Source organism: Tamandua tetradactyla, chromosome 5 (assembly GCF_023851605.1).
Source record: "Tamandua tetradactyla isolate mTamTet1 chromosome 5, mTamTet1.pri, whole genome shotgun sequence".
Taxonomy (NCBI): domain Eukaryota; kingdom Metazoa; phylum Chordata; class Mammalia; order Pilosa; family Myrmecophagidae; genus Tamandua; species Tamandua tetradactyla.
In genome coordinates this window covers 151,144,607-151,159,047 of record NC_135331.1, presented here as the reverse complement: position 1 = coordinate 151,159,047, position 14,441 = coordinate 151,144,607, and positions in this window count along the sequence as shown.

Sequence of the window (14,441 nt, the reverse complement as noted above, 5' to 3'; positions counted from 1 at the left end):
CGCAGCCATGCCTGTTTATATGAGGTAGAGCATTATTTTGGTGTTTTAAGAAGTTATAGTTATATAAACTTCCATAACATATTATGGATTTCATATTGCATTCATTTGATCATAATGACAACTTCTTAAGATAACATTGTCAAAGTGTCATTCTACTTAGACAATACAATTTTTAAATTGCTTCAGATTTCTGTGTAGTAAAAATATGAGGTGTTTGAAAACAAAAAGCTGCCTGTATTATGAGGGAAAAATCTCATTGCTCATGTATGGTGAAGTTGTCAACTTTATCAGTAGTCCAAGTTCTTTAAGTTGAGACAGTTCTGTGTTTGAGCTCAGGTCCTCCACTAACTCTATGACATGAAACAAGTCACTGCTTATGATGCTAAGATTCCTCTCTGTAAAATGAAGGCTAGATAAAGTAAACACCATATATAAATCAGCACTCATTTACCAGCAATCCAATTTAATTTGTTGATAGAACTGTCATACTACTTTTTATGTTCATTACACTGACTTCAATGCATATATGATAAATTTCTTTTTAGTACAAAAATTACAATTCATTTTTGTTCAAGAATTTGCTTAAGAGATGTCTTTTTTAGAATAATAGTCTTCATTTATTTATTTATTTGATACTTGTTATTACAAGAGAGAGTTAATGAATTGTGAGATTAGCATGTTAAGAAGTTTTAACCCCAAACAACTCACAAAGTATATCTCTATCAAAACCTACATGATTCCCAGGCACTTTCCCCAAAAACAGACAAATAAGCAAACAAACAAACAAACAAACAAAAAACAGAAATTCAATAAATGGTGCTGCAATGATGGGATACTCACATGGAAAAACAGTAAAATGTGACCCCCACCATACAGCACACACACAAAAATAAATCTTCATGATTACGATACTTCCATCCTTTTTTCAAAATACACAAAACATCATTTGTTTTGTACTGTCATATAGAGGAGTTAAATCCTTTACAGGTTTTTTTACTACCAAACTGCAGGTATTAAATTAGATTTAAATTTTTGTGTGACCCTTTCTATTTACTTCAAATATTAAATAGGATTTTTTTACACGAAAAAAAATATTTTACTTTCCAGAAGTGCTTGTATTAAGTTGCAAACTCCAATCATGATTTCTTTGTTTTAAATACTCCAAGATCATTTAATATAATGTTGTTCAGTAATTATTTGATCCATGTTATGCACTCACAATGTAAAAACTGGTATGAATGATTCAATATATTATAACTTGATTTTACAGTTTTATTCCAGGAACATTTCTATTATTTTTATTGTGTTCTAGGAGTAAAGAATTAAAATACAATACCATATGCTATCACTAGGCACTTTTATCAACTCCTAGGCCAAAAATGACAAGCACACATTTAAGAATATGTGAGCTTGTCCTCAAAATATCCAAACAAAATTGCATCTCTAAATTTATATTAATAAATTTTGTGATTTAATGAAATGTTTTTTCTGTAAGTATCCCTTTTGAAAAGGCATTATGAAACAAGTTTTGCTAAATTAATTGAACTAATATCAGTTTAGACAGGTGGCATACAGTATTTACATTAACTGTTACAAATCATTAAATTTAATTCTTCATAAATGTAATTTGGTTTATAAGAATGAATATATTTGATTTGTTACCTTAGAGAAATTTCCTACATTTAAATTCAATATTGTATTTTCAAATGTTGTTCTGTATTGATTCTCCTTTCATCTCAATGTTATGACTTTGAAACTAGGTCCAGTGAGGATAAGGATCTAAGCTTGAGAGCTATGTGGAGCTTACCCTGGTAAGCAATGGGTTGCAAAGCTTATCTTTTTAGTTCTTTTATATAGATATAAAAAGCACAATGAGGTTATTGAACAGTTGAAATTTGGTGGCAATATAAGATTAACCATGAAAATACACATGCAGTAAAATAAAACCTGCATTTTATACACATAATAATATTTAAATGAACAATTTTTAATTTAGTCATAATATAATACAAATAACTGAGTCAAATTTAGAAGATAAAAAAAAGCATGAAGAGGGCTTTTTCTTCTATACAACCAGAGTTTTAATAAGCTCACGATTTGATGTTACAATGCAATTAAGCCACAGAGGTGAAATTATGGGTTATATAGTGAGATTTCCTGTCACAAAAAATGCTTTTAATGCTGTAGAAATTAGGAATAATGCTTCATTAGTAGATTCTTTCTTGCTATCTATTATTTTTTTTATTTTTTCTTCAATTTATTGAAACTAGATCTTCCTCCTAATTTCTAAAGAAGAAAATTATACATGTAATTTTTAAGGGAACAAATAATAACTGAAATATTGAAATGAATCAAATCAACAAGCAAACATTCCATCCTACTCAAGGTAGCTCTGAGCAAAATTGAGAAATTGGCAGCACTGGTGGTAATAACTCCCATTGAGCTCAGTTATTTCCCTAGGCATTCGGGACCATTGCTTGTAAAGCCCACAGGATCCCCTCTGCCCCACAGCCAACACACACACACACATGCACACACACACACACACAAAGAGTCAAACCGCTGGAAAGTTTATTGCTAAGTAACATGCCATTCTTAGGTATTTCCTGATCTCTCTCTTCCAAACATTGCATTTTTATATTGCACTGCTTTTTCCTGTGTTAAGGGCCATGTAGCAAATCTCACAAACTCTTTTTCTGCAGAATTGGGTGATATACTGCCATTATTACTTTAAAATCATATGAAATTACATTGAGATCTCTAAGAGATAAAGCATTCATGAAAGAGTGGACTTTAAAAAGGACTTCACCTTTAGAGGGTTGACTTCTTTCTCTGTATTAAATTTTCTCTAAACGCATCATTGTTAACAAATATTTCATTGAATATGGTGTATGGAAGGCATTATGCTAAAAATTGTGAGGGATAAAAGATGATGACCATGATGCAAGTTCAAATTACATGAAGCTAAAGATGAGTACATATTTGTAATATCAGAAGAGGATAGTATACATTCAAATAAAAACAAACTGATTCTGACAGCAAGAGAATTCACATACATCTGAAGATTTCATGTCAGGATGTTGCTGGAGATTCTGCTCCACACTCACGACAATGATATGTCAAATAAAAAAATAAACAACAATAAAAAAAAAGAGCAAAACTGATTTTAAAAGCAGAAATAAGGAAAATAGAAACAAAAAGCAGAGTGAAACTGAAGTCACTCCACAGAATTCAGACTTTCTGATGGCCAGGAGTTTGACTACTGTGACAAAGGGACTAAATATGGTCAGGCAAGACAAAAGGCATAAAGCCTGGCTCACTTCTGGAAGTCAGATGTTAGGATTTGTGCTTCACCTTTTCATGAGTGGAACCTTATTTTCAAAAAAAGAAGTAGTGCTGCTACTGGTCAGATGCCTGATTGTATGTCTGCTAGCCCACTGTGTCTACCCTGTCAGGAAGATATATATATAGCCTTAAGACTAGGAACAAAATTAGGTGTCTTGCTGGCCTTGAGGCTGGGTATGCAATATCACTGGCATCATTGCAGAGAATAAGCTACAGACAGATTGCCAGACTGTGTCTTAGTTTTGCTAGGCTGTTAGCACAAATAACACAATGTGTTGGCTTAAACAATGGGAATTTATTGGCTCATAGTTTCAGAAGCTAGAAAGCTTCCTTCCTTCCAGGGTCATAACATTCTGGCTGGCTGGAAGTCCTGCATTCCTTGGCTTTCCCATCACATGGCAATGCCCTCTCCTTTCTCTTCCAGGTTAGGCTGATTTCAGCTGTGGCCTTCTCTTTTAAGGCCTCCAGTAATAGAATTAAGACTTGTGCTGGTTCAGCTGGTCACACCTTAAACAAAAATATTATCTTCAAAAGTCCTATATTTAATGATTTCACACGTACAGAAATGGAATTAAGATTAAGAAAATGTTTACTTTGTTTTTTTTCCCCTGGGGACATAACTCAATCTGTGAGAGAGGGAGGGCACAGATGGCATTAGCTTTGATGGTGGCAAATGCTGGGCAAGAGGAGATGAACACGAAGTAGAGAGAGAATTACCTACTCAAAATAAACAGCAAATCAAAAATTTAAATCATATGAATAGTTCAAATGTTAAAAAGACCATCAAGAAATGAAAGAATAGAATATGAATTTTATTTCATGTGAAGTTATTTTATAGAATATTCCAACAAAGATATTTTCTAAATTGTATATATGTATAGTAAATTCCCTAGGAAGAGAAAGCAGACTATGACAGGAATATTTGCTTCCAAAATTTTACTGGGGGGTGCTCTTTGAAGCAACACTTTTAGGGGAGTAAAGGAAGTAGGAATGAGCAGAGAGAGAGGATCTGTGATTTTTCAGTTGTATAAGAGGACTTGCAGCACAAAGTTGCTATATAACAGAGATGGCATTTTAGAGTTGTTCCAAATTAAGGTTTTACCCCCACATGAAAGCCTTCAGAAGCAGGCTTTTAGGGAAGGGACATAATTGTAGGTGAGGCAGATCCCTTTGGGAGGGAACCAACTGTGACTGTCAGTAACCAACACTACCAGCAGCTGGTTGAATCAATGCCTCTGTACTGAAGGAGGGATCAGCATGCACGACAGTTATGGGACTATTCAGTTATTCCACCAGTTATGGGAATATATCTTTCAGGATTGTAGTTGGTCTCATTTCCCAGGAGAAATGGTAAGAGTAAGGGATGAGTTTATCACAGCTAAGATCAGAGCTGCACCAACAATCACCATCTCCTTCCTCCATTACTACTTCTAAGTCCTAGTTACCCTCAATTAGCATTTCTGTTGATATAAGTGACTTGTTTGCTGGTATGCCCAATTGAAAATCATGAAGGGTCATGGTCACCCTTGGTCACCAGGCCCTTTTCAGGCTATGACAGCTACATCTGTCCACTTACCAAAATAATCAAAGAAACACCAAGACACACCCAACTGGATAATGTAGGTGCCATATATATTTTCCCTAACTCCGTTCTAATCTAGCAACACTATTTCCCACAAATGATCAGAATCAATTACACCCGTCAAGTTGCAAGTTATTTTTCCTGCTGGTCTCTTGCGTAAAGATTCCAAAGAAACTGGGCTCATGATCATTGTTTAAAGTTTAATGAGATGCTTGTTGTGTCCTTGGTAGAAGCATATCCCTTTGGAAGAAGGACATTTAAACTTATATAGCCCAAAGTTCAGGGGAGAAAAATCACAAATTTTCTATGTAGATCACTGGGAGTGATTATCTACTTTTTTGCCCATTGGTTCTTGGACCCATGTTTTCAACATTTTGGGATACAACACTATACAATTGTTTTTGATTAGGGTATATTCAGTGGAATTTGATGCCCCTTTCTAAGTAGGTACTTCTGATATACCTTCAAAAGAACATTTTATTACTCTATCAATCCAGCAGCTATTAGGAGGTAAGGTATGTGATAAGGCCAGTAGAAAACCATGAAATATGTTCACTATTGACCCTCTTTTTTAAGAAAAGAGTTGCCTTGGTTTGATACAAACATGCTGGATGCATTCTGATAGTTGTACTGGCTTTGATCCTGTCAGGAAGAAACACAAACTCCTACTTGAAACACGTGCTGAATCCAGGCAAACGAATCACTGTACCTCCAATGTGTAAAGGAACCAATGTAATAAACTTGTCACCAAAAGCTGTTTAGTTTCTTTGAGGGATAATGACATATTGGGTAAGTAATATTAGTTCCTGGGAGGTAGTCTATGCAGCACTGTAAATAGCTAGATCTGCCTTAGAGAATATTTATCAAGGCTCTTGGGCCCATTTATAGCTTCCTGTCTTGCCATCATTGTCATTCCACTTATGTGCCCATTGTTTCAACTTTGGGGTGACTGAGGACAAAGGCTGGCTGATGGCAACTGTTTGAAACAGTCTGTCTACTTGAATTGTTAGTACATTGTTCATGGTTAATGCTCTCTGGTGGGTGGTAACATGAGATACAATGATCTCCAGATTTTGCACTTACTATCTTAGGTCCATCTATGCCTCTTCTCTAGTCCATAATTTTATTTTTATCCCTTCTAAGGCCCTAGCCACATAGCTGAGCCTTTTATAGGAGCTTATGAATCTATATATAAATTTTACCTTGTGCCAAATTCTACCTTCCACTCAAACCAGATGACCTAGTGTATTGCCTGTACTTCTCCCCATGGAGAGGACTTACCCTATTTCTGTTTTTCTAGGCCAACACTTATTGAGGCTGTGGTTTAATATCAATCCATTTTCATCTTGCACCCACATATCAACATAACCAATCCATGAGTGGTAGTTTGAAGTATATGTATCCCAGAAAAAAATATGTTCTTAAATCTAAACTGTTCTTATGGGTGTGGAGCCGTTATAATAGGACCTTTAGATGAGGTTGCTTCAGTTAAGATGTGGCTCACCCAGTCAGGGTGGGTCTTAATCGTATTGCTGGAATCCTTTTACACAGAATGAAATTCAGATAGGGACAGAAAGTTACAGAGGGAGCAGCCAGAATTTGAAGCCAATAGAACCCAGATGAGAACAGAGAGGTCAGAAGAGGTCACCATCTGTCATGCCATGTGACAAGCTCAGGACCAAGGAGGACTGGCGGCCAGCCCCAGAATATCAGTCTGTGGGAAGAGAGCATCACTTTGATGATGCTTTGATTGGGGCTTTCTCTTGATCTCAAAACTAAGTAAATAAAATCCCATTGTTTAAGTGAAACCACTACATGTTGTTTGCTTAAGCAGCCCAGGAAATTAAAACATCGTAATCCAGGCTTGGCCTTTTTCTTCCTCTACCAGCTAGATAAAATAATCCCCTCCATGTATTTTTAGATGTGAGCTGAAGATGTATTGGCCCAACTGCTCTTGAGGTGTATTTATACCCTCCAGATCTATTCAAGGCTAATCCCAGACATATCACTTTCATCATTATGATATATATTTTGCTGGGTGTTTCCAATCTTATGATTTGCCAAGATCTGGCTTCAATCTCATTCATTTTCCATATTTAGAACTTCTGTTCCTACTGGGACTCATCAGCATGCTGAAGACTATTTTTTGAATGGTGTATGACTTTCTGCTTTAGACAATATGATGTTTAATTTCATGTGACAATTTGCCTAGGTTATGTGTCTAATTGTTTGATTAAGCAACCACTGGCGTGATTGTTACTGTGAGGATATTTCATGTAATTAAGTCAGTAGTCAGTTGATTGCATCTATAGCTGATTACATCCATAATCAACAAAGGAGATTTCCTTCAGCACTTAAAGAAGTCCTTTCAACCAATCACCTTTGAAGGGTGTTTTAGTTTGCTGAAGCTGCTGGAATGCAACACACCATAGATGGATCAACTTTTAATAAGGACATTTATTTAGTTACAAATTTACAGTTTCTCAGAGGAAAGGTAGCTAGCTTTCATCTGAGTTTTGCTATCATGTGGGAAAGCATACCACAACATCTGTTGTCCTTCTCTCCTGGCTTCTGGGTTCCAGTGGCTCTCCTTGAGGTATGTCTTTTCTGCATCTCCAAATGCTGGGTCTGAACTGCTTAGCTCCCTTCTGACATCTCTCTTTTAAGGCTCCAGCTAATTAAAAGTCATTCATTGGGGAAGGCATTCCCCATAACCACCTACAGATGTAAACAGCCATAGATGAATTTCACGTGCTGATGATTTAAGTCCACTGGGCACAATCACCTGGCAAGCTGAAACCTGAATCTAACTGCTACAAAGGGAGAACTGATGATTTCAGTAATCAGAAAGAATAATTGCTATCTCTACTCCAGACAGTCAACTTCTCCTGGGGAATTCATTGAAACCTTTTTCAAGTTATGAACTTGTAGCCTGCCCTTTGAAGTTTGGACTTGACAGTTGCATGAGTCAATTCTGATAATTTCTCTCTTTCTCTTTTAGATGAAGATGAAATAACCAGTGAGTAAGGAGGAAAAAAATTAAGACTTAAAAAGAAATTATTTAGAGAAAGAAGAGATGGTTAACTTTAGTGAAATTTGTTGAGATGTTGATCATTGGCTTTAGAAAAATGCACATCTATGGGAATAATGTCAGGAACAAATATTCAAGTGTTAAAGTCTGTAATATATGACTATTATAAGAGTGTAAAAAAGGGACCATTTTGGCAAGCAGTTTGAGGTTGAAAACAAAGATATAGTCAAGAGAATCTTATATATTTCATTAAGAATGGCAATCTTTGTTTCATAGAAAATATAGTGCCAATGTTTTAATTAGTGAAATAATCAAAATAGTATCTCGGGGAAATAAGTCAGATAACAAACAGCATACATGCTGAATGCCGAAACTGGAATAAAGAAGAAATACTAGGGTCCCACTGCATTGCATGAACAAAATAAAGTGATACTAGTGAGATTAGAAATGAGGAGATAAATCACAGAGATATTATAAAAGAAGGAATACCAGGACAGGATACTTAAATAGAGTGAAAGAAAATAATCATAGAAGACTCTTTGAGGGAATGGAAGATTTTGAAGTGATTGACAGATGATGAGAAATTCTTAAGCAGGAAGATTTTTGAAGGGTAGATGATAAAATGAAATAAATGATAAATTATTTACTTATAATAATGTAAAAAATAATGATAAAATTATATTAATGATAAAATAAAAATAAAACTTTTAATTTCTCATGAAAGAATATCTAAGTGGTAAAGTTCAACAAATTCAGAGAAATGCTGGACAACAGCTAAAGCAAAATATCAAGACTTGACGTGCAGACATTAAGGGTCAATTCATAGAGGTAATCATTTAAGTTATTTTAGTAGATTAAATTATCAAATAAAAAAATAACCACAACATAATTTGAAAGCACTAATTTTAGAATGGGACTAGCAAGAGAAGTCAGCAATACAGCCAAAGATGCAGCATTAGTGTTGAAGGAAAGGAAAATTCCAGCTCCTCAAACTTAATTTATCAGCTTTTTGACCTCAGAAATATATCTAATCTTCCTGCATCTTATTTTAATCAACTGCAAAATGGAGAAAAAAAATGAGTATTTATTTCATATGGTTGTTTGGAGGATTAAATGGAATAATGCTTATAAAGCACTTAGTACAATTACTAGTACAAAAGAACCACTTAATAGATAATAAAAACTTGTAGTAATAAAATAAATTATGATAACCAGAAGTTATCAGAAAACCTACTGGATTTATAAATATGATTAATATTCATTTTTTGGTGCATAGTCTCTATGATGGCCACCATCAATTCCTTCACTCCCAGATTATGCTGTCCCTACCCCAAGAGGTTGTCTTATCTCCCTACCCTTGAATCTGGATGACTTTAAACAATTGACTGAATATTAGAAAGTAGCAGAAATGATAGATATTCCAAGACTTTCCAGTTTTGATCATGAGAAACCTTGAAACTTCCACATGAATCTCTTGAAAACTGGCTTGGGTCACTTGCTTTCAGGACCCAATTTTGCCATACTTTAAAAGCCCAACCATTTAAGAAGGTCAAGGATAGGTACTCTACTGAACTCCCAGACCCCACATCAACTGTCAGTCATGCGAGTGAATAATTTTTAATGTCTAACCTAGTCAAGTTTTTGGATATCTTCAGCCCTATCTGCCATCTGAATACATCTGCATGAAGGACACAGTGAAAATGAGCTTGACAATTTCACTCCGTGGGATTCTCACTCAGACAACAGTGAGAGATGATCATAAATGTTGTTTCAAGTTCTGGAGCAAAATGGTAACTTTTTGCCAATATTGTCTGTATAACTTGCTTTCTATACAAGATAATGTCCTATAAATGAAGATAAAAATAAATCATTATGAGAAAATTGAAAGTATACAACTGGCTGTTGTATTACTATGATAATGCACATACATTTTAGATGTTAAACTTTAGGAAGAAAATTGTATGTCACAACTAAATATCCATTTGTATAGTTTATTGCATATTAAGCTCTTTTTAGGAATGTAACTATGATTTCATTACTCTGCTTAAATCATTAATATAAATGCATTTTAAAATTCTAAGCTGCCCCAAAATACGATTTTTATCATTTCATTTAAAATGCTTTGCCCACATTGCCACTCTCTCATAGCTTTAGGAACTTTCAAATTTTAGTTTTATCTTTGACTGGCTTGTTAATCTGAATTAATGCATGCTCATGCTCTTAAAAATATATCAAACAGTAAGTATCACTAAAAATTACTTAAAATATATTCTAAATTTTTCATTGAAGACAGATCATCTACATCAGAACTTTAGGAAGTCTTTTTTCTCAATATTATTACAGAAGGCTTAACATTTGTTAAATAATAATATTTTGATCAGCTTGTTCCCCCTCCTTCATGCCCCTTTAGTTTTTGCAGTTTTCTCAGTGTATGCTGCCTCTTGGTCTAGCTGCTTCTTTGTGAGTTCTCTAATAGGCTCTTTTTGAATTCTGTGGTGATATTCCAAGCATTGTTGCCTTATATTTGAAGTACGTGGATCACATTTCACAATGATCCTTTAGGATCATTGCATAGTGGGAAGTTTTGACACGGGGTTTATTGGAGTCCCTTGGCTTTAATCTTGGCTCAGAGCAGATGGCACTGCCAAAGAGAGTTACAACACAGCTTTGGGCTTGAAAATGTTAGTGTACACATGATGTTTTCCCCCCTCAGGACCACTATGATTGATGGAACTTTGGAACTCAAGACTGAGAGAAATAGATCCTTCACAATTGGCTATTTGCTGGCAAAGAAAAATTAGAACGGTCTCAGAGAAGAATGAGACACAGTTCATTGTTTCAGTACCAAATAATGGTCCCCTGCCATCTAGACTGACTTGCCTCTAAAAATAAAGCTTTAAAACTGCTAAATATAAGGGAGCCTGTAATAACAAATGTAAAGAAAATGAAATAGTTGTTTTAGTTCTAAAATGCCTTATTAGCATTCTTATTATACAGATGGAAACTAATCTGTACTTAAACACCACTTCGAAAAAAAAATGAGGCATAAAGTTAAATACTATGATTTAACATCAAATGACATCTAAAGGTAGTGTTAAGATGGGTATTTGATGGTAACTAATTAGAAGACACACTGTTGCTGAAAGGGATGACACACATACACAGAGGAGAGAAATTCATGTAAATTCTTCATTATAGTTTGAATTATAGTATTTTCCCATAAATCATGGAAACTGATAGATTCGAACACATCCAATAAAGTTTGTAGAGGTGATTATATAAAACCAAAATATGAGAATAAAATTAAACACTTAAAATATGAGAATAAATTTTTCTATTAAAAATGTATGTGTGTGTATGTGTAAATATATACACATATGTAAAATATATATAAATAGTGTGTAATTATATATAAACAATTAAATATATATAATTTCCCTTTACATATAGAAAAGTCTCTAAATTTATCCTTTCATGGGTTGTTTCAGAAAATCAGTTTGAAATCTATCATCTTAAATTTTCATTAAAAGGTTGAGAAAGATCTTTAGTTATGTTAATATCGGGTGAGATAACAGTTGTAGAACCTCCTTTTCTTTCTTTTTCTCTTTTTTGTTAAATAAAAATTCCTTGAGATCCCAAGTCACCTGAATTTGGTTAAAATAAATCCTAGAGGCAGACCAGGGAAGACCCTTTGAAAATTAGGATAGAGTGTAAGGTGATGACCTGCATGAACACAAAAGCCAAAACTCTGTGGAGTGGCCTAAGTACAGCTGAGACTGGCACTGGAAGCTCCTCTGAATCCAGCAATTCTTTTAAAACCAATTTTTACTGTTTATTTCATATTAGGAGCATTACGGGATTTAGCCCAGGTAATCCCTGCAATAAACTTGTAAAGTTTATGTAATTACTCCTGTTTTATAGATGAGGAAGCTGAAGCTTAGAGATGGAAAGTATCTTGTCCAAGTAAGAAAGTTATTAGGGAAATTCCAGTTTAAGGAATTGAATACAAAAGCCCAAGTCACTTACATATTCAAAGATTTTCACAAAGCACTAACCCTTGAAGGCAAGGGTTTCTCTCTGTTATCTACTTTACTATTCTTCACGCCTAGAATAATGCTAGCAGACATGGCATAAATATTTGGTAAATAAAGTGTGGAAAATGATAAAACCCTACATTGCTAATAATAGAATACTAATTTAGAAATTATTATAATGCATAAAAATGCATTATATATTCATTAAAATGTACACAGGCGCACTTTTGAATCATGAAAATTTGTCAGTAATTTCATGATAAATGAATCTTGGTTTAAGTAAAAAAAATTACTTGATTTAAGTAAAAAAATCAAGTACAAAGGAATTCTTTACACAAAAATTAAAATTTATTTTCATGACAAGTTCATAATTTCCCCCCAAATTTCAATTTAAAGGTGTCTTTCCCAAAGAAAGATTCCAGAGTTTCCTCCCTGAAAGAAAGATTATCTTTCCAGGTAAATGGGGGAAAAAAAAGAAAAGACTCACCTTTGTTAAGTAATAATTCATGGTTCTTCCGTATAGATAATATTTTATATTTTGGAGTTTCTTTCATGGTAGCAATTTTTTTTTCTGAAACTTAGCCTGTCATCTGGGACACATCTTTCTGAGAACTGGCCTTCTGACAATGATTACTGATTTTCTTAGGTCCATGATTGTTTCCTGAGAATGGAATCACTTTTACCTCGCCTACCGATCTGTAAGCGCATGCGTGTTGGTCTTGGTTATGTTGCGTCACCAATAACTACTCACTGCAAGGATGTCTACCATGTGGCTTTCTGGACATGAGATCTTACATACGTGATTGCACAGACTTGCCTCACCAGCATGTTGATCATTCCCCCTTAATATTATTCTCCCTTTAAATCAATACATTTTATATCTTACCATTCTTTCACACTCCTTCTTTATTTACAAACATCCCCCCTTCCTCCCTCCCCAGCCCTCCCCACCATAACTTCTAGTCCACTTTTTATCCCTGTGAATTTTCTATGTCTAGTTATCTCTTATACGTGATGTTATTCAATTTTTGTCCAGATGTTTCTTTCATGGAGCATAATGTTTTTGAGGTTTTTCAATGTTGCATCTTTTCTCATAGCTTCATTTTTTTTCGATGGCTGAATAATACTCTATTGTATGTTTGTACCACTTCCATTTGTTGATGGATATTTGGGTTGTTTCCAGCTTTTTGGTTTTGAGAATAATGCTGCCATAAACACTGTTGTACAAGTATCTGTTAAAACCCTGTTTTCAGTGTCTTTGGGTTTATACCTAGAAGTGGGATTGCCAGGTCAAATGGGAATTCTATATTTAACTTTCTGAGGGACTGCCATATCACTTTCCACAGTGGCTGCATCATTTTACATTCGTATCAACAAAGCACTAGAGTTTGAATTGTTCTGCCTTTTCTCCAACACATAATCATTATTGCATTTTTTAATAACAGCCATTATTGTGGTGTGAAGTGGTATTTTCTGATTTTAATTTGCATTTTCCTAATGGCTAATGATGTCGGGCATCTTTTCATGTGTTTATTGACCATTTGTATTTCTCCTTTTAAGAATTTTTCATTAAAGTCCTTTGCCATGTTTCAATTGAGTTGTTTATCTTTTTGTTATGTTGTAGGATTTTTTTATATATTCTGGATATTAAATCCATATCTGATATGATTTGGAACTATTTTCTCCCATTCTGTAGATTGTCTTTTCTCTTTCTTGATAAATTCCTTCAAGACAGAAAAGTTTTTAATTTTGATGAGATCAAATTTATCTATCATTTCTTTTGTTGCTTGTGCTTTTATAGCATATCTAAGAATTCATTGCTGAATCCCAAGTCACAAAGATTTGACCCTATTAGATCTTCTGTGGGTTTTATAGTTTTAGCTCTTATAGTTACATCCTAGATACATTTTTTTGGGGGGGGGGGGGGATGCATGGTCCAGAATCTCCCAGGGTCTAGAATCCCGGGTCTCCCACATGGCAGGCAAGCATCTACCATGAACCCCTAGGTCCGAGATATATTTTGAGTTGATGTTTATATATGGTGCGATGTAAGGTTCTAACTTCATTCCTCTGCATGTTGATACCTTTTACAATTTACCCCCAAATCATTTAAACTTGATTAGACTGTTAGATTATTCGTTTCCAACTGTATGTATACTTAGCATGCTTTAAAAAAAATCAATTCCCATAGATTGTGGGTCTAGTTCTGGACTTTCAACTCTCTTCCACTGATCTATTTGTCTTTGTGCCAATACCACACTATTTGGATTGCTATCACTTAGCAATGCAATCTGAAATTTGACAGTGAGAGTCCTTCAACCCTGTTCTTTTTCAGGACCATTTTAACTATTCAGGGCCTCTTGAAGTTCTCTGTAAGTGTGAGGATCAGTTTTTCTGTTTCTGAAAAATAGTCTGCCAAGATTTTAATAGGTTTTGCTTTGAATTTGTT